Below are 21,878 nucleotides of genomic sequence, written 5' to 3'. Positions count from 1 at the left end.
ATCTAGTGGGAAATTAAAATTCCTCATTAACCTAACCTGGGAAGTCTTTCATTCCTTCTTCTCTTACACACATTTTATTCTGCTGTTAAGGAACTTGGAGGGGGGCCATACATTATTATTTCCTCTTACATTTTATCTTCACAACAAACCTGTGAGGTCCCTTAGTCAAAGACAGAGGGACTAGCTCTCAGCTTTGCCCAATAACATGATGGCTGTAACCAATGTTCCCTCTAAGCTGCGGAGACTTGTGAGCAAAAATTCTACTTTATGAGCTACTGGCATTAAAGTTGCGAGTGAGCAGTTTGGCTACTGTATAAATTAGTTTGCTCTGGAGCCATCCTTCCTGAGCTGAGACAAAAATGTGTGAGCCGGAGGCTAAAAAACTGTGAGCTAGCTCACACAAACTCAGCTTAGAGGGAACACTGGCTATAACACCAAAAAAGATCCAGTATGGTGCAGTGGTCAGAGTGCTGGACTATCAGTGGGGAGACAGGTTCAAATCACTATTCTGGGCCTAACTAACGTTACATTTTCTTCATGTCCTGCCCCAGTCAGAAATTCACTCAAGTTCTGTTCTCAGAATAACCAGGTGTGTGGCAGGGGGCAGACTTTGATTGGGAACACAGTGCACAGGGAGAGAAGGGTTAAGACTCCCCCCAGCTCTATTTTCCTAATCTGAAATGGTCACAGTGAGACTCTGTTTGTCCCATTGGAGAAACATCTATGGGGTCCATCCATATATGCAATTTTCCCAGTATGAAAACAGCACAGAGGGAGAGGGGAGGCTTAAGTCCCCTCTCCCCACACACTAGGGTTCGAAGGCTGAATTCCTACCCCCCCCCCCCATGGCTGGAAATTAAGTTCTGATTGCCTGAAGTAGTTAAGAACATGAGGATATTTTAACATTAGTTAGACCTTGGCTGGGCACTTGAACCTGGGTCTCCGCACTCCTTGCCCAATATTCTAACCACTGTACCATACTGGATCATTCTTTGGGTTACATGTTTTCAAGGAATGCATTTTTGTTACTAGTTTGGAGTAGTAGTGCTAAAATTAGGAAACTGCCTTCTCTGTGAATTAGCCAGAAGAAGGGTGCTTGCCCTGCCCCCATGGGAGGGACAGTCACCTGCAAGTCTGCTCAGTAGGGCATTTACTCAGGGGTTGTGTCCCTGAAGGGCATTTATCCCCTGGAAAAACTCCACATGTCCTCTTTACCAGGGTAAAAGAAGCTGGGCAAGGGAATAAATTTTAGCAAATTGAAGAAAGCCAGCTACAGTTTACTTTCTTTGATAGTATTTTTTTTAGTTCCATGTTTATAAAGAATAAAGAAATAATATAAAGAAGGTGAATTGAAGTTGGTTTTCTGTTGTTAAACTGTTTCCATAAAAACAGAGCTCAGATATAAGAAAAAATATACCAGACTTAACAATGACCTTGGTTACTTAATCAGGGTCTACAACAACAGACTAAACAGATTTTGGCTTCATGACTCACAGCAAGAGTCACTAACCCACGGTTCCAAAAGGTGGGGGAGGGAATACTATCTTACAGTCATTCAATGTACTGACTAGCTATTTCCATCCTGGGTCTTGTCCTGTACACTGACATGTCACTAAAAATTGCTATATGCTCCCATGTTTTAAGTGCTGTGACTTGCTGGAAGTTTCTGGAACTATCCGCTTATGTTGGGCAAACCAGGGAACTACTAACCATACTGAGAAAACAAGAATTTTTTGTAAAATTTTTTATTAGAATATCCACTTTGAAATTTAGCTGAATCTACATACGCCTGAGCAAACCCTCTAGGTGGACCAGCATTTAGTTAAACTGTTTGGCACAGAAATCCGGCTTTCTTCTTCTCATAACCTTGCTATTCAGTCTGGGTTTTCTAAAATGTTCTATGCATTAATAAATTGTTGCATTTTACCTGGAACATATTGTTTAGATCTGGCCAGTCTCAAAATGCATGGGTGTTTTTTGTTTGTTTGTTTCTGCTGCCATACAAAATGTCAAAAAACCAAAGGACATTTTTTGCAGTTTGTATGTATATACCCAGGTGGATTTAACCTGAAGACTGGCAGACTGGATGGAAGCAGCTTTCTTCTGCTTACTCAAGAAAGCACAGATGAGTCTGTTCACATGGGAAATGGAGATTGCCCTCTAGTAAACTGCTGCTCATATTAAGATCTGCAGACACTGCAGGCAACATGCTGCCCTGAACACACTGCAGGGCTATGTCTGCTCCCTGCTAACCCCCTCCTCCAATTCTGTGCCAAGAAAATTGGAATTGTATACATCAGGGGTCATTTCTTAGAAAAAGAGGTGCTGGAGCTCATTAGCATACCTATTAGCATAACTCATTAATATATGCCACGCCCCCTGACATCACCGGAAGTGTGTCATAAGGGAAACCAAGGGTGTGGCATCTTCAAAAGCCTCCCCTCCCCTTCCCCAGCCGGCTTTTGAAGATGCCCCCCCCGTTTTGCTTCCCCAGGCGTCCTCCCAAGGCGGGCTGGGGGGGGGGAAGTGAAGAGAGAAGCGGTTTAAATTTTAAACCCCTTCTCCCCAAAATTGTGCTGTAGCGGCAGCACAATATTTCCACTGTATTCTATGGGGCCATAGGATACAATAGGACATCGTGCTGCTGCTGCGTTGCGACTCTAGAGAGAAGAAGTTTAAATTTTAAACCCCTTCTCTTTTTGCTTCCTCTGCAAGCCCACTAGGAGCTGGGGGCGGGGCTTGTCGCCACCGCCATTTGTGTCTGCTCCTGGGCTGCCGGAGCTCCTGCCCCAAATGACCCCTGGTATACATCATACAAAGTAGCTATATCTGCACCATTTATTTTACTTAATTGATTCTGCCTCTGCTATACGTGGGGAGCAGCAAGGAGCTAGATAGTGAAAAAAGAGCAACCCTGGAAGTTCCAGAACGACAGATCTGCATTTGACCTGTTTCCCTTTGGCTTCAGGCTTGGTTTCAGAACTGAGACAGTATTAGTTGCTCTTGTGAATGACCTGTTCTTGCAGTTGGACAAGGATAATGGTTTCCTGTTGGTCCTGCTAGACCTTTCTGCAGCCTTTAATACCGTTGATCATCTAATTCCTTAGAGACATCTGATCAAGACTTATAGGGACATTACTCTGATAGCCTCAATTCTTCTCTTGGGTAGAAATTCAAAATGTAATTATTGGAGATGCTGAATCTACAGCTTGGGTTCTGTCCCATGGTATTCTGTCCAATTTTGTCCATTCCAGAGTGCTTTTAAATACCTGTGTTAGACCTTTGAATTAGTTTGTCTGCAACTTTGGGGTTGGGTGTCAATAGTATGTTGATGACCATCCTTTTATCTTGTTAACTAATTCCAGCAGTGGCTATCTTGATCTTGAATCAGTGCTTGGATGCCACAGTCAAGTAGCTGAAGGAGAACAAGCTAAAACTGAATGCAGAGATGATGGAGGAGATTCTGGTTGGTTAGAGTGATGTTCTAGAAGAAATTCACGTCTCAGTTTTGGATACAATGAGTTTAAAACTTGCTGATGGTAAATGGTTTAGGAATGTTCTTTGGTCTTTATTATTAGAGAAACAAGTTGGTAATGTTGCAAGGAGTGCTTTCTTTCAATTACATCTTGTGAGGAAATTATCTTCCCTGTAGTCTCAGCCAATCTGGCCTCACTGTTGCAGGCTGATATAATCTTGATGTTAAACGTGGGGGTGGGAGGGAGGAGTGGTTCTATTCATCTGGGAGGCCTACTCCTTTAGGGCGCTCTCATTGCCAAATATCACAGGCATCGAGTGTGCCAGCCTAGTATAGGAGGTCGGGGAGAGTATGGTGATTTGGCTGGTGTACCGACCGCCTAACGCACCGGCCAGTAGCCTATCATCCCTGATGGAGGCTGTATCAGGCTGGGCATTGGAACACCCTAGACTGATAGTCTTGGGTGATTTCAGTATCCATGCTGATGACGTGGCCTCCACTCAGGCAACAGACCTGGTGTCGTCCACGGTGGCACTGGGACTCTCCCAACTTGTAACGACCCCCACTCACCAGGCTGGGCACACGCTCGATTTGATCTTCACGGCGGGGGTAACAGTGGACTGGGTTACTACTTTGGCAGTCCTATGTTTGGACCACCATGCCGTGAGGGCCCGCCTGAATGTTCCACCTCAACTCTGTTTAGGTGGCAAGTGTATTTTAGCTCGCCCGCTATATACTCATAGGTTCCTACAGTAAATGGCTGGAGGTAGTTCCAGTACCGTCCACTTCATCGAAGGCAGCCATCCAGGTCATGTGGAGGATATTCAGCGCCCAGGGGATCCCCGACACATTGGTCATGGACAACGGAACGGCGTTCACATCAAGTGAGTTCCAGGGCTTTACAAGATACTACAGAATCTGCCACATCCGGTCTGCACCGTTTCACCCCGCAACCAACGGCCAGGCTGAATGCATGGTCCAGACAACGAAGGACGCCCTCCGCCGCCTGGACTCCTTGGACTGGGACTATAAGCTGGCTGCTTTCCTTTTCGGCCAGTGAACTATACCCCATACCACTACGGGGCACAGTCCGGCGGAGCTACTTCTCGGCCGTCACCTGATGACCCGTCTGGACCACCTGCACCCAGACTGCACACCAGTAGAAGCTCCAGCCACCGAGACCCACGAGGCGGCCAGGGGATTCTTCCCAGAGGATCCCGTATACGCCAGGAACTACAACCGGGGACCAGCCTAGATTCCGGCTCGAGTGGTGAGAGTCAAGGGCCCGAGGTCTTACAAGGTTTCCTGTGAGGATGGACAGATACTGAAAGTTTGTATTGATTTTGTCCTTCCCATACCATATATAAGCTGCCCCTGGAAAGGTCCAGTAAAGTTCAAGTGTGACCTGGACCAGGGGCGGTGAGAGGATTCCCAAGCCCTTTCCTGGGCCCGTGGTGATTCCGGCCATGATGCTTGGCACCTCTTAACCACATCCTCAATATCCTTGTCCAGCCCAGGCCACCAGACGTAACTACAGGCCAATGCTTTCATGCGCACCACCCCAGGATGTGCATTGTGAAGGGCGGTGAGGACCTGTTCTCGTAAGGGCTTAGGGATGACCACTCTGCTTCCCCACAACACACAGCCTTTGTGGACAGACAGTTCGTCCTTCCGGGAAGCAAAGGGAGTAAAGTCTGGATCCCCTTTGGCCGCGGGCCACCCCCTCACCACCCAGTCCAAGACACAGCCGAGTACCTTGTCCTTGGAGGTGCAGCAAGCCACCTCCCTGATGTGGACCGGCTGATCCGTGAGGGACTCCAGAAGTGCAATCAGGTGAGTGGGAGTCGGATCCAGGTCGCAGACTGGCAGCGGCAGGCAGCTCAGGGCGTCAGCATGGCCCATCGCCTTCCCCAGCCGGTGAACAAGGGTGTAGGAATACCCAGCCAAGAAAATAGACCAGCGGAGCACCCGGGGGGAAATCATCTGAGGGGTCTGGCGGTCGGGGGCTAAGAGGCCAAGCAACGGCTTGTGGTCTGTGAGGACCATGAACGGGCGCCCATACAGATAGCGGTGAAATTTCTTCACCCCCGCTACAATAGCCAGCGCCTCTTTATCTATTTGCGTGTAGTTGCACTCAGCCGCAGAAAGAGTCCGGGAATAATAGGCTACCGGGACCTCACGGCCGTCCAGCAGCCGGTGGCCCAGGACCGCCCCGACCCCATAAGGCGAAGCATCACAGGCCAGCACCACAGGGAGTGCCTCGTCAAAATGCGCCAGGACCGAATTAGACACGAGCAGGTCCTTGACCACTTGGAACGCTGCAGCTTGTGGTGGACCCCAGACCCAAGGCACTGACTTGTCCAGGATTCGGTGGAGTGGTTCAGCAACCGCAGCTTTGAGGGGCAAGAAGGAATGATAAAAGTTCAGGAGCCCCAGAAAAGCCTACAACTCCGACCTGGACTGTGGTGGCGGTGCATGTGTGATGCCTTTCACCTTGTCAGTGGTGGGGTGGATGCCGGAGCCATCTACTGTGAAGCCCAGGAACTCAACACGAGGGACCCCCAGTAGGCACTTCTCTCGCTTGACCTTGAGCCCGGCCGTGTCGAAGCGATGCAGCACAGCCTGCAGACGGTCAGCAAAAGATGAATTGTCCGGGGCAACGATCAGCACGTTGTCTAAAAATGGCTGAACTCCCCTGCCCTCCCCGTCCCTGGCAGTCACAGCGAGGCCCGCGTCCTCCAAGCCTTCTCCCTCCTCCCCGCCCCCAGCACCGGCGGCGAGGCCTGAACTCGGCCCTCCAAACTTTCTCCCCCCCCCAAGCGGCGGTGAGGGCTGAGCGGCTTACAGCCACCGGCCGGCCAAGCCTTCTCCCACCCCCTCTCCCTCCCTGCCGGCGGCTGTACTTTTGGGGGGATTTAAATATTTAAATATCCCCCACATGTTTTTTCCAAGTTTTCAGATTTTTCTGCACATCTGGGTATTGCCCCAAATGTGCAGGAAAATCTCCCTGCCCCCCAAGTGCCCCCGATTTGCAGATTTAGATATCCGCACAGAGGGGGCATGTTGGGAATTAGATATATAGATAACTGAAAGTCCCCTCACCGTAAAATCAACGCCCAGGCCAAACCACTGGACCTAGAAGGGGAAAAGTAGAAAGGGTCAAAACCATTGGGGAAGCTTGGAAACTGTTTAAAACTACAATTCTAGAAGCTCAAATAAAATATATTCCGCAGGTTAGGAAAGGCACAAACAGGTATAAGAAAAAGCCTACATGGTTAACAAACAAAGTAATGGAAGCTGTAAAAGGTAAAAAGGATTCCTTTAAGCGGTGGAAAGCTAGTCACAGTGAGGCTGATAAAACAGAACACAGGCTATGGCAAATAAAATGCAAGTCTGTGGTCAGGCATGCAAAAAGGGAATATGAGGAGCATATAGCAAAAAATGTAAAGACCAACAATAAAACTTTCTTCAAATACATTAGAAACAGGAAACCAGCCAGGGAGGCAGTGGGGCCCTTGGATGACCAAGGGGTAAAAGGAGTACTGAAGGATGATAGGGAAATGGCTGAGAAGCTAAATGCATTTTTTGCCTCCGTCTTCACTGTGGAAGATGAGAGGTGCTTGCCCACTCCAGAGCCGCTGAGTTCGGGAGGGGTGTTGAAAGACCTGAGTCAGATTGAGGTGACGAGAGAGGAGGTCCTAAAACTGATAAACAACTTAAAAACTGATAAATCACCAGGCCCAGATGGCATACATCCAAGAGTTCTGAAAGAACTCAATTGTGAACTTGTGGATCTCCTGACAAAAATATGTAATCTCTCCTTAAAATCAGCCTCCATTCCTGAGGACTGGAAGGTAGCTAATGTCACTCCCATCTTTAAAAAGGGTTCCAGAGGAGATCCGGGAAATTACAGGCCAGTCAGTCTGACGTCGATACCGGGTAAATTGGTGGAAACCATTATTAAGGAAAGAATTAGTAGGCACATAGATGAACAAAACCTATTGAGGCAGACTCAGCACGGTTTCTGTAAGGGAAGATCTTGTCTCACTAACCTGTTAGTGTTCTTTGAGGGGGTGAACAAACATGTGGACAAGGGGGATCCAATAGATATTGTTTACCTTGACTTCCAGAAAGCTTTTGATAAAGTTCCTCATCAAAGGCTCCTAAGCAAGCTCAAAAATCATGGGATAAAAGGACAAGTCCTTTTATGGATCAAAAACTGGCTAATTAATAGAAAACAGAGAGTGAGTATAAATGGGCAGTTCTCCCAGTGGAGGGGTGTAAGCAGTGGGGTACCACAGGGATCAGTACTTGGTCCACTGCTTTTTAACTTGTTCATTAATGATTTGGAGATGGGAGTAAGCAGTGAAGTGGCTAAATTTGCGGATGATACGAAGTTGTTCAGGGTGGTGAAAACCAGTGAGGATTGTGAGGCACTCCAAAGGGATCTGTCAAAGTTGGGCGAGTGGGCGTCAACATGGCAAATGGGGTTCAATGTGGCCAAGTGCAAGGTGATGCACATTGGAGCCAAAAATCCTAACTATAAATACACGTTGATGGGGTCTGAACTGGCAGAGACTGATCAAGAGAGAGATCTTGGAGTTGTAGTAGATAACTCACTGAAAATGTCGAGACAGTGTGTGACTGCAATAAAGAAGGCCAATGCTATGCTGGGGATTATTAGGAAGGGTATTGAAAACAGATCAGCCAATATAATAATGCCCCTATATAAATCAATGGTGAGACCTCATTTGGAATACTGTGTGCAGTTCTGGTCACCACACCTTAAAAAGGATATTATAGCTTTGGAAAAAGTGCAGAAAAGGGCAACTCGAATGATAAAAGGGTTGGAACACTTTCCCTATGAGGAACGGTTAAGGCGCTTAGGGCTCTTTAGCTTGGAGAAACGACGACTGAGGGGTGACATGATTGAGGTTTATAAGATTATGCATGGGAAAGAGCAGGTAGAGAAAGAGGTACTTTTCTCCCTTTCTCACAATACAAGAACCCGTGGGCACTCCATGAAATTGCTGAGCGGTCGGGTTAGAACGGATAAGAGGAAGTACTTCTTCACCCAAAGAGTGATTAACACTTGGAATTCACTGCCACAGGAAGTGGTGGCGGCTACAAGCATGGACGGCTTCAAGAGGGAATTAGATAAGCATATGGAGCAGAGGTCCATCAGTGGCTATTAGCCACAAGGTATAGATAGGGACTCTGGGGCAAGTGATGCTCTGTCATCTTGGTGCTTGGGGGGGGTCAACAGTGGGAGGGCTTCTAATGTCCTGGCCCCACTGGTGGACCTCCTGATGGCACTGGTATTTCTGGCCACTGTGGGATACAGAGTGTTGGACTGGATGGGCCTTTGGCCTGATCCAACATTGGCATCTCTTATGTTCTTATGTTCTTATGAAACACGAAATTCGGGGAGAGCACTCCTACCGTGGCATAGATGCTCACTAAGAAGCAATTTTTAGAAATTTGACCCCTAAGTGGGCCAAAAGGTGTAAAATGTGCTCCCCCCATTGATTCCTATGTGGCTGCCAGGCTGCTGCCTCCTTGCACCCCCACTCTCTGACTGGTCAGCTGCAGAGCTCAGCGTTCTGAGGTAAAAAAAAACAGTTACAGGAGACTGCACAGAGCTAAGGACAGTTGAGGAAATCAGGAATGGCCAACAACCACCTGTGAGGTGCAGTAATGCTGCTGGCCCAGCATCTCCAATACACTCCCCCCACCTACTACGCCTAACAGGCGGGTGACTGTACGTAACAGGCGGTTGACTGTCAGGTGCAGCAGCAGTTGCAGGGTGCTAAAAGCCACGAGGGAGCCCGCCCTAGCAGTAACGCCTTAGTGATTCTGCTAGCCCTGCCTCCACAGTGGTTTTTAATACTCCCCCCTCCTCCTCCTACACTGGACAGGCAGCTGCCTGTCAGGTGTAGGAGAGGAGGTAGGATGCTTACAGCCGCCAGGGAGGTTTGCTCAGCAGGATTGCCTTAGCCCTGCTGCTGGCCCAGCCTCCCTGATGCCCTTAAATACAATCCCCCCCAACACCAGACAGGCCGGTGTCCAGGGTACTTTAATCCATCAGGGACATCATCCCAGCAGGATCACCTTAGCGGTGCTGCTGGCCCAGCTTAGCCACACTCCCACCCAAAATGGAAATATACCCCAAATTTGTAGAAAACTGGTTTCCTTTATTAGGTTATTTAACTTCTCACAATGTGGGTTCTAGAAAATTGGTTCATATGAACTTGCTTAATATCTGATTGCTCGGATGGTGTTTTGAATATGTAGTTCCCGCTTCTTAAATGTAACAGGGATACCTTTCAGGAGCGAATCCATAAAAGATTGAAACATTCCTGGCGTGACCGAGACTCCAAACTGGAGGTGGTGCACCTTGAAAGCCCCCCGGGGCGTCGTGATTGTTTGAGCCTCCTCCGTGGTGGCATCAACTTGCAATTGTTGATACGCCTGGGCCAAGTCTAACTTGCCAAAGACCCGGGCTCCCGCCAAAGCAGCCAACACATGGCTCACCACCGGCACCGGATAAGCGTGTGCCTGCAGAGCCTTATTAAGCATGCATTTGTAGTCTGCACAAATGTGCACGTCCCCGTTCGGTTTCACCGGGGTGACTATAGGGGTTTCCCACCGTGCAGACGCGACCGGTTCCAGAACCCCTTGTTCCACCAGGCAATCTAGCTCAGCCTCAATCTTAGGCTTCATTGCAAGCAGCGGTAGCCTGGCCTTAATGCGGATAGGGCGGACAGCAGGGTCACGGTCCAGTGAAATAGGGGGCCCAGAAAACCTCCACAGGGTGCCATCAAAAACCCGAAAAAATTCAGCGCATACTGCGCCAAAATCCTGTGACTGGACCTGGTTAACCCCATTCAGAGACAGTCCCAAAGACCCAAACCAGGAGAGGCCCAGCAGACTGGAGAGTCGCCCATCCACCACCAGCAGGTCTAAGGGGCCTTTAAAGTCTTGGAACTGCGCCTGGAACTTGCCCCAGTCCAGTACTGCCATGGGGTTCATATTGAAGTACCGTGAAGTGAAACCCCGTGGCTTTTGCAGGGGGGGCCCCCCCGGGGACACACCATGCAGAGCGTATCCGCAGAGATAATGGAGAATGATGCCCCATATCGATCTCCATGCTGCAGGGTGACCCTTCTATGAGGACAGTAACATGCACTTTGTTGAGGTTATTGGGGGGCAAGTTACATACCAGGTGCTGCTGGTGGTGAGCCAAGAGAGTATGGAGGTCGATGTGCTGGTCCGTCGAGGTCTGGTGTGCAGAGGTCTTCGGGCACTGTCCCTTGGAGCAGCAGACCCTGGAGATGTGCCCCGATTTGTTGCACGTTCTGCAGACAGCGTTCCGGAATCGGCACGACCGGCGCTCATGGTTCTCCCCACAGCTGGCACATGGAACAAAGGCAGCCGAAGACACCTTGCCTGAGTTGGAGGATGACTGATGCTGGCGCTGAGACGACCGATGACGGACCTGTAGCACTTCTTCCTTGTCCAAGACGCCGGAGCCTACAGCTGCTTGTGTGCGGTGGACCGCCTTGGCGCAGCGGTCTTGATGGGACTTCTCATAAGTGGTGGCCTCCCGGATCGCCTTATCAAGATCCAGGTCGTCCTGGCTGACCAGTCTCCTCTGGAGCTTAGGCTCCTGTAGTCCCGTGAGGAACTGGTTTAGGAGAGTTTCCGCCAGGTCAGAAAAGGAACACCTGGTGGCGGCTCGATGCAGAGCCGCCAGGAAATCGGAGGTGGTCTCGTCAGGGCCCTGGACTTTTGCAAAAAAAGTCCATGCGCTCCACAAACTTAGTGGGTTTGGGAGCCAGTTGGTTGTTCAGCACCTTGACCAAAGAGTTGTAAGACTCGTCTTTGGTCAGCTGGGGCGCTATTAAGTCCTTAAGCAAAATGTGAGCCTCCATCCCACAGTGGCGGAGAAGATACGCCTTCTTCATACCTGGCTCCGTTACATTGTGGATTGTGAAGTGGCTCTCAAGGGTCTCAGGCCAGGTTTCCCATTGCGATGGTTGGGAGATATCGAAGGCAGGGAGACTCTCCAGTGCACAGCCATCATATGGTTCCACGTGGAAGCGAGCAGCTGGAACTGCGGGAACTAGCGAGCGTAGAGAAGGAGCGGTGTGTTGCTCCTCTCGTGGTCAGCAGTGCGATGCTCGGAGCTGGGAGTGGTGCGATGAGCAGCGCAATCAAAGATGTGCACGATGTCGGCGGTGTGTGGCGATTTTGGCGCGGCGACTCAAAGCGATGCCTGGAACGTGGTCTCTGTTCAAGGGGAGGTGTATCCCATCCTCATCGCCAGTGAAAAGTACGCAGACAGATGAGTGATTTCGGCTTAGCGTACTTTATTAGCACAGAACAAGACAACTTTAGCCGGCTTGCAGGCCGGCTTATATCCCCCGTGAAGCCACCACCCAGAACACACACCCACTTCCCAATAGGTCCCAACTAGTGGCCGAGAGTCCCATGGGCTCTCGGCCCGGAGCCTAGCCCTCTGATTGGTGCGGGCTAGGATCCGCATTGTCCTTTGTTTATCGGAGCGAAGCTCGACACTTGTGCTTGACCACGTGGCGCCCAAGCTGACCACGCAGTTGGAGCTTGATACATTACAAAAACTTAAGGCTAGAAACTTGCTTGAGTTCTGCAAGGGAGAAAGGTGGCCAATAAAAGTTTTAAATAAAACAAATAAATAATATTTTAAAAAGAAATCAAAGCTGAGATTCTCAGGAAGATGAATTCTCTAACTCATAAGTAGGGTTGCCAGCTCTGGGTGGGGAAATACCTGGAGATTTTGGGGGTGAAGCCTGCAGAGGGCAGGGTTTGGGGAGGGGAGGGACCTCGGCAAGGTATAATGCTGCTCTCAAAAGCAGTCCTTTTCTCCTGGGCAATTGAACTGGAGATCAATTGTAACAGCGGAAGATCCCCAGGTGCCACCTAGAGGTTGGTAACCCTAATTTTGTGCCTGCCTGGAATCGCAGCATACAGACAAGCTCTGACTACAGGTTGAAATGTGTAATATTTATTATAATAAAAGTTGCTTCCTTTGCATTTGTTTATGTTTTAGGCCTAATCTTTTGCTACCTTCCTGGAAAAGAAGTTAAGCTAAAACCATGCACTCCTGTTCTGAGAAGGAGGTATAATAAAAAGTGTCGGTTTACCTATTTTTTCCTCTCTGGCAAGCTGCAAGACAGCAGCTGAGCAGCACCGTAAGGCTGCAAGTTGTGGGGACGCAGAACTCAGTGCCTTTCCTGGCACTTTGGGTGAGCGTAGACAGAGAGGAAGCCATTGCCAGCAGCCAGGGCTCACTGGCAAGAGTGGTAGGCTTAAGTGGCTTTCCTTCTTACTAGCAGATCTCTCCGCAGGAGATGGGGGAGGGAACAGTCATTTCAGGGTCTATTTTTAAAACAATTCATTTCAGGATAATTCATGATGGTAGGATATTTTCAGAGCAATCCCAGCAGTGGATCCTGTAATTTGTGGGGCCATGTGGGTGTCCTAGTGGTTGATGGACAACAGTTGGCCTGAAAAAGAAGTGACACAGATTCAGTACATACAAGAGAAGAAAGGCCTTCCTTTTAGCAAAAGCAGGGGGAAGACATTCCCTGCTGCAGCCAGAAATTATTCATGCTCTGTGACATAAAACATCCAAGAAGGAAAAGACAGATAAAGTATCCTTTTTCTTGGTGATTCATCTGGAACAGTACAGTCAGGGCTGGTCTATCCAAAACAGCTTATCAAGTGGTAAAACTGTTCTGGACTGTACCATTTAAGAAAGCAGGTTGAGGGATTTAATTCTTTCATGTCTATAGGTGAGGAGAGGGGTTGGTACTTTCCAGCGTCCCCTCCAGTACCATGTCAGGTATGCTTTGGAGAGACTGCAGTTTTATTATACATCACGTAGCCTTCATTTAGATACAAGCTGGGAGCATTCAGCCTGGCAGAGTAGAGGCTCCAGAACAGAATGACGCTTCCTGCTTATCTGCTTTCCCTATGATCTTCTCTAGTCAGTACAAAATCTCTTATACACTACTCATCCCAGTCTAAGATACTGCAAAGGCTGTTGGTCAAGACGTTGTGGGCCATTTCTCAGCAGCTGGAAAGCCAGATGCATGGTAGTCATAGTAAAAACAGTGTGGTAGCTGAAAAGTTCAGCTGCATTCTTCTTGCTGGAATGCATTTCTTTAGGACAGAGGTTCTCACCCTGACCTAAAGTAAATGAGCTGTGGATGTGCAGAATGGAGGAATGCAAGTTCTTGTTTGTTATTAGGAGGGAAAATCTTGCAAATCAACATAAGAAAAGAAGACAGTGCATTTAATAGCTTTCTCTGCCCATTAATTTCTCTTCCATCCCTTGTGCAGTTTTGGAAAGTCAATAGGCTTTTCACTGTAGAGTCTGTAGACTGAGTCCAGAGTTTTTCTGCATGTACACATTCCAAATCTCTGGCTATTATATATACAAAGTATCCAGGGAAAATTGCTCAAGCCAATTTTCTTGGTGACCAGAGCATGGCAAGGTGCAGCAGTTTCACCATTACAGCTCTATAGCTGAAATCTCTGATGAGCCCGTGGAGAGAGGGTCATCTATTCTAACTATTCTAACTAGGAGTAAGGCCCGTTGTGGGAAGAAATACAACGAGCTCAAGAAGGAAGCTCCAGACTGTGGCTGGTGGGGCAGCAGAGGGAAGGGGAAAATAGAGGGAGGCAAGCCATGTTTATTTCTTTCTGCTTAGCTACAAGGCAGAGCTGTCTCAAGTCATTTTGCTGCCCCAAGTGGGTAGTATGGGAGGACAGCCTCATGGTAACAGGTATGGTTCTCTCCACCCTTGACTTATGTTGATTTGGGATTATGCAGTGGCAGCTAAGGTAGAAAAGCACCTCCTCCCATGCCATGTCTTCTTGGTTCCAAGGGTCTGGAAAGCGGTTCCATAGCCAGTAACAGGGCTGCCAACTCTGGGTTGGGGAAAACCTGTAGATTTGAGGGGTAGAGCCTGGGGAGGGCAGGATTTGGGGTGTGGAGGGACCTCAGCAGGGTATAATGCCATAGAGCACATTGCCCAAAGGAGCCATTTTCTCCAGGAGAGAAAAGGAGATCTTGAAGATCTCCAGGTGCTGCCTGGAGGCTGGCAATACTAAGGGGAGGGCCAGACCTGTAGATTTAAGGGGTAGAGCCTGGGGAGGGCAGAGTTTGGGGTGCAGAGGGACTTCAGCAGGGTATAATGCCATAGAGTCCACTGCCCAAAGTAGCCATTGTAATAGCTGAGAAATTTTCTCTAGGGGAAATGATGTGGTGTGGCTGGGGAACACGGTGATTTCTGGGAGATCTCCAGGCCCCACAGGGAGATTTGCAACTCCAGTGACCATTTAAGGGAAGATTGGGATATGTATTTTGGCAACTCCAGTGACCATTTAAGGGAAAATTGGGATATGTATTTTACCTCGGGACACGTTCAGTGACTCCCAACAGCAACAGCAAACTGTTTAGAATGTTAGAGGTGAAGGCCAATCAGGCCGCATATGCAAATGACATCTGTGTTCCGACTGGCTGTTGTGGGGAGAGGAACAGCAAACTGTTTGGAATATTGGAGGCAAGACTCAGGCAACGCAGCCAGTGGATAGGGACAGCTTCTGAGTGACAGAGCAGGAAGCTAACTGATTTGGGAGCTTGTGGAAAGTTCAGGAGAGTCCATGACCAAAACAGAATTATTATATAGAGAGATTAGGGCAGACCTGCATTTAAAGAGAGTGGTGTGCTGCTCTTGTACCTAGTCTGTCTCTCAGTCAGTAACAAGAGCAGAGTTCTTTGCTTACTGGGTTATGAGACGTAATAGACTGGTGTTCTGTTAGGATTTTAAATTTAATTACATTATTGTGGAGCCCAAGCCACCACAAAGTGTAGGACATATTTATTAGCCCAAGGGGGAAAGGGAAAAGAAAGAGGGAAACCTCCACATTGTGTGCTTTGCCTGTACCTGGCACTGTTCTAATTTATGGTAGCCTCCCATAAATTATTTTAATACTTGACGGTTGCATCTTGCAGACTTTCTGCCTCTTGATGTATAGTGGCAGAAAGCAGGAGTATCCTGGAATTGCATATACCAGCAGATTCCTCCCCTGGGCAGAGCTGGGAGTCTTTGTTCTTCCTGCATGCTGATAGATGAAGTAATGGACCAAGAAAAAGGGGGAGGGCACCTGTATAGGAAATGGCAAATAATGGCAAAAATGGCCCCCAAAAAGGCAAAAAAATGGCCAAAATAAAGCTATCCTGATGCATTTCATGATAATTCTCTTCATCGGGGTAACTTATATGTTACAGAGAGCTGTACAAGAAAACAAGTTGTTTTTCCCCTCAAGGAGTTTGCAAGTTTACTCCTGTGGACCAGAGTGACCTTTCATCCAAATATATTAAGTATTTATTTTTGAGTACCATTTGTGATTTTTCTCCTTTCTTGATAGATGAAGTGGTGGGCCAAAACTTAGAATAGAAATAGGCCTGTGTCATATGGACTCATCCTGCTTTACCTTTTCAGCTACCCTATCATATATTCCACACGTCCCTACTTTGTAGTAGAGAGTAATAAGTAGTAAACCACATTGAGTCTAAGAAAATAAGGAAGGACAAAAATATTTTAAATGAATAAAATAAATGATAAATACCTGTTTTTATTTTTATAACACTTTGCCTTTTGGAGATATTTTGGGGGTGTCTTTTGAAACATTGTTATTGTGCACAAGTTTCTGAACCAGGGTGGGGGGAGTATAGCTGCTATTCTTGACATTTCAGTCCCTGAGTGGTGGTAGGGGGCTGAGATATGATTATTGAAATTTTACACAGTACTGCACTTTGCAGAGGAGATTATCATTTTGAACTAAGTAGAAGAACATATTACTGTGATCTAATTTAGATTTGTAATTAAGCCAATTCAGTTTTTATTGTCCACATACAAAAAGCCAGTGCACTGTTGTTGTTGTAAATGTGTCTAGGTTTTAGTTATCCCTATATATTGTAGCCAAAGATTATCCCCCCTGTACTGCTAGGCAAATCTGCACAATAGGGCAAGCTAAAGATTTACAAAATCTTATTTTAAAAAAAACTAATTTGGGGGTTAACACCCAAAGTTAGTAGCAACATCTATACAAATATAGGCATTGCAACCCCCTATCCCCCACTGGAGTTTGGACAGTAGTAGCATGAAAAAAAATACCCAAGGCAAAAAGGCTGAGCCAGTCAGCAGCCAGAGGAAGTTGGGGGGGAAACCAGAGTTGGGGAGAGGAGAAGGGTTCCCAGACACACACACCCCAGTTCTGCGGGGGTTTCCCAAATTGGGGGGGGGGTGTTTCCCACTGGCCAGCTGGCTGTCCCCAAGAGACCCTTTAAATGCTGCTGGGGAGAGGCAGGAGCCACGTGGCAGCGCTCCAAGCCCCAAACTCAGGGCTTGGAGCACAGCAGGCTTGCACTCCCTCTCTTCCCAACAGCATTTAAAGAGACCTTGAAACGCTGCTGAGCAGAGGTGGGGACCGCTGCTCTACAACGTGATGACATCACTTCTGTGTGATGTCATCACATCGGGGATGTCCCCACCCCCTCCAGTTATGCTCCCCAAAGTCCCCTGAGGGGGACTCTGAGGGACCTGGCAACCCTAGAAGTGAGTCAAGTTGAAGCAAGGGTAGGTTACCAACCTCGAGGTGAAGCCTCAAGTTCTCCTATCATTACAAGTGATCACCAGATTATCTGTCTGTCTAGGGTTGTCAGCCTCCAGGTGGGGCCTGAGATATCCCACTTTTACAACTGATCTGCAGCTGACAGATATCATCTCCCCTGGAGAAAATGTCTGCTTTGAAAGGGACTCCATGGCATTCTACCATGCATTCTACCCCTTCCCAAACCCCGCCCTCTCCTGGATCCACCCCCAAAGTCTCCAGGTATTTTCCAACCCAGTCCTGGCAAACCTATGCCTGTCTCTTGGAAACTACCTGATGGTCAACAAAAATGGGCCCTCTATGCCCTTACTGTTGATAAAATACTTATATTACAAAACTGGAAAGATAAATGTCCACCTCCCGTAATCCATTGAATTGAGAACCTTATAACTTTATCAACATTATACATGTAGATGACAATTGCACATGAACATATTTTTAGATATTTGGAAACTTTTGTAGAAACTTATCTGTAGACTTGCCACTACGGTTGCCAAATGTTTTTTGGCTGGGAGCGGGGGGCTCCCGGCCAGCGTCTTAGTTGTGCGCATCACCCGGAAGTGACGTCGCATGCTGGGGGCGGGGCCACGCCCCCAGTGTGCGACGTCACTTCCGGGTGACGCGCACGCGGGGGTGGGGTTTCCCCCGGGCCCCGATTCCGCGGGAGCGGAAAGCGGGGCTCGAAAGGGGGGGGAATTCCGCCCCCCGGGGGCATTTGGCAGCCCTACTTGCCACCATTGTTGCTGTATTTTGATCATTTGTTTACATTCGGGGTAATTTTAATAAAAAATTTAAAAACCTGATCTCCAAACAACAGATATCATTTCCCCAGGAAGAAATGACAGCTTTGGAGGATGGACTCTATGTAGCTGGAGAAAAGGCACCGGAATATAGGGCTTGTACCTAGTGGACCAACTGATCCAGCAAAGCAGGCTTCCCAGGCCTCAGTTTAAGTAGGCCAGGAGGTAATCAGGCTCAGCTGTCCTGCTGGCAAGTTTTGAAATGCCTGTGACTGCACTGTGCTTTGGCCAGGATCCTGCAAAGAATGATCAATCTCATTGCCTGGCTCTGGGATGGGCTAATGTGCAGCTAGCCAGGCACTCCACCTCCTCCGGGCCACCTCAGCCTGGGCCTTCTGCTGGTACCATTTCTGCAGAGTAGGAATAGGTCCTAGGAGACTATGAGCTTAGGCTTGCCAAGTCCCCCCGGGGGGCAGGGAAACCCCCGCCCCAGAGGCCTGTTCCCTGCCGGTGGCGGATCGGGCCCCGGGGGGAACTCCACCCCGACGTGCACGTCGCCCGGAAGTGACGCGGGCATGCCGGGCACGCTGGGTGCGGGGCCACGGTCATCCGAGTGAAAACTCTATGGTTTTCCCTCGGATGGTCGTGGCCCCGCCCCCAGCGTGCCCGGCATGCCCGCGTCATTTCCGGGCAAGCTCACACGCTCCAGCCGCCAGCCGGGAGTCCCCCGCTGCGGCTGAATCCACACTTGGCAACCCTATATGAGCTTGGGTTGAAGACCTACTCAGTGGAAGCCTGTTGGCTGTCACAGGGGTCAGCAATGAGGACTGACTTGCAGACCGTGATAGAGTGGCCTCTGGCATCACTGGCACATCATCAGCTGGTGCTTCTGCCCTCCATAGTCCCACTGATCCTCAGCTTATGGCTTATGGCCTTGGCTCCTCAGGCTCTTCCCCTGAGGACTCTGAATCACTGAGCTAGTTGGAGGGAGTCATGACAGGGGGGAGGGCATCCAGAGGCTGGGGAGAGGAATGTGATTTCCCCTTCCCCATTAGTCTTTGCAGGGCCCATATGCTATCTTAAACATCACCACATTTATTGAGCAATTAAACACTGAACTAAACATTCTTAATTTTTTTAAAAAAAACTTTTCTGGTTAATATACTAATACTAGTGGTGACCCGCACAGAGGGTACACCCCCTTTTGTAGGGTTGCCAGACCCCCCAGTTCGGCGGGGGTTTCCTGATCTGGAGGGGCTCCTTCCTGCCTGCCAGCCAGCTGGTGGGTGGGGGAAGCCCCGCAACCAAGAGCAACCACCTGGCTTCCTCCCCACCTCTCCCCAGCAGCGTTTAAAGGGAGTCTTTAAACGCTGCTGTGGAGAAGGCGGGGGTTGTATGCCTGCACTCTGAGCCTTGAATTCGGGGCTCGGAGTTTAGGCGCATGTGGCCTCCCCCCACATTAAGAACATAAGAGAAGCCAATGTTGGATCAGACCAATGACCCATCCAGTCCAACACTCTGTCACACAGTGGCCAAAAATACCAGGTACCATTAGGAGGTCCACCAGTGGGGCCAGGACACTAGAAGCCCTCACACTGTTGCCCCCCAGCACCAAGAATACAGAGCATCACTTGCCCCAGACAGAGTTCCTACCTATACCTTGTGGCTAATACCCACTGATGGACCTCTGCTTCATACAGGGCTGGAGCATCCATAGAGCTGAGTTAGGTGGCTGCCTAGAGTGCTGCCTACAGAAGAGTGCTGGTCCCCCTGCCACTGTCACCAGGGCCTGGGCTGCGCCAGCCATGGACAGCAAGCACTGCTTCACATTTGCCAACCACTTTGATGACCACAGGGGCAGCCTGCTGGGTGGGCAGTGCAAGGAGGCAGTGATGCCCTTGGTGATGGCCACCGTCTACCTCATCCTCCAAGAGGTGCCTCTGCTGAGCAGCAGTGAGGTAGTGAGTGGCTGGGCCTGGGAAGCTGCCAGGGCAGGCTGTACAGCGGCGTGGCTGGCATGGCCTATATGCTGTACCATGTCACCTGCTGCCTGCTCTTCGCCCAGGTGCAGGACTCCTACCTGGGTGGCCAAGCGGCTGGTCGATACCTGCTTGCACTATGAGGAGGACTGGGGTGAAGGCGATGCAGCACCCGCACTGCGGTGCTGCTTTCCTGCTTGGCGGCACCGACGTCTACACTGTGGCCGCTCTGGTCTACCACGCTCTTGGGCTACTGCCCGGATGGGGCTTGGGCACTGGGCAAGTTCTGCAAGCTGTGCGAGCTCTGCGGCCCCATCACCTTCCTCAAGTGTGGCTCCAACAAGCTCTTTGTGGGACGTGCCGGCTACCTGTGAACCGCCGTGGTGCTGAAGCAGAAGCTGGGCATGGAGGTAGCCGTGCCACAACTCCCTCCCTGTCTGTCTGCCTTTCCTCCCTTCCCTCGAATCTTGCTGCAGCAGGTCGTGTTAGTTTTGTGTGTTTAACTTAGGATGCAGTCTTAAAGACGCTTCCTGCATGTAAACCCCACTGAATAACATGGGACTGTTTCTCGATGAACCTATTTAGGATTGCTCCCTTAAGCTATTTTGCTGCTGTAGATGAAGATTCTTCCCACCTGTCGTCTCAAGTGTTGATTGCATTGACTCTCTTTGTGTAATCCGCCATGTAGACCTCCAAGGAATATGAAGGTCAAGACACAGAGGCAGGCAATGACAAACTACCTCTGAAACATCTCTTGCCTTAAAAAAAACAAGTCTAGCTCGCCGCATAACACTAAAGAGCTAGAACGTCTGGCTCCTAGACAATCTTTAGATCTCCTGGCTATTCTTCACACAATGGCATATGATAATTAATTAATTCTCACAGCCAAACCCAGCATGTTAGCCACTGTACCTCACTGAGTTGGATGGACATTGACATTTAAATACACTCACCTGCTGAAAGACAGGTCTACTCACCAATATGTACAATCCAGACTCCAGAGTGTCAGAAGCAGGGAGCAGATGCACCGCAGAAAGATGGCTGTGGAGCTCAAAAGTCCAGATGAACATCAGCTATCTTTAGCTTTGTTGCTAACTAGGCACTAAGTTGTTACACTGAGATATGGACAGACCTGATTCCTAGCATGTTACCAGTGTATCCTGATTGTAAACATGCATGTGGATGTGGGTTCCTAGAGAGTACGCTTCTGGGGATATTTCTTTCCTCTCCCTCATTCCCATGCCTTGGATGGAATAGCTTCCATGCAGCTTGAATATAACCTCCGTGCACTGTGCTTCTGCATGGAATTCATAGCATACTTCATCAAGCAACAGGACTAGGCAAGCTCAAGAAAATAGCTGGTAAGGAAAGTACTAGGAGTTGACCAGTTGATATGATTCCTGTTTCAAGCTGCTTGGGTTTATGAAAATACTACAAAATTAATTTGCTTCTTTATAAGATTCCAACTTTGATGTAGTCAATGAGATAGTCTTCTGTATTTAACTAGATTAGAACCTCAATCAGCTAACTCTAAAATGGAACATCTGATGCTTACAAATAAACCCACATATTCCAGCCACCACCTGCCAGGCAGAAATGTCAGTCTGGTGATGGTAAGAAATAACTTTTATTTTGTAAAGTCCAGAAGAGTAGCCATGCTAGTCTGCTGTAGTGAAGATTTTAAATTTGTAAATTTAAATTCGTCATTACAGCTATTGTTTCCAATAGAACCAAACTTCAGCTAGGGCCGTCCTTTTGCAGCTACATTGGCCTCCATAAAGAAATCTAAAAGGGATAAATTAAAGAATCCCCCTTTTTCCTTTGGAAAGGACACATTCATTTAAGTGACAGTCATTTGACTTGTTCATGTGAGAAAGTGAATGTTGGCAATATGCTGAATAAACTACCTCATTGTTTGGAGCTTGGTAGAATATACAAATCCTTAACAGTAGAAGTTAT

At 48.7% G+C, this 21,878-nt stretch overlaps 1 protein-coding gene across 1 annotated transcript in view; it reads left to right on the top strand.

The window, feature by feature from the left end:
- The window catches only part of CREB3L1 (cAMP responsive element binding protein 3-like 1), a 129,382-nt gene that overhangs the window by 72,363 nt on the left and 35,141 nt on the right, over positions 1 to 21,878 (top strand). The gene's annotated exons all lie outside the window — the stretch shown is intronic.

The sequence above is a fragment of the Gekko japonicus genome, unplaced genomic scaffold (assembly GCF_001447785.1).
Source record: "Gekko japonicus isolate JY-2015 unplaced genomic scaffold, Gekko_japonicus_V1.1 scaffold84, whole genome shotgun sequence".
Taxonomy (NCBI): Eukaryota; Metazoa; Chordata; class Lepidosauria; order Squamata; family Gekkonidae; genus Gekko; species Gekko japonicus.
The sequence above is the reverse complement of the archived record's forward strand: the minus strand, read 5'-3'. Positions and strand labels throughout refer to the sequence as shown.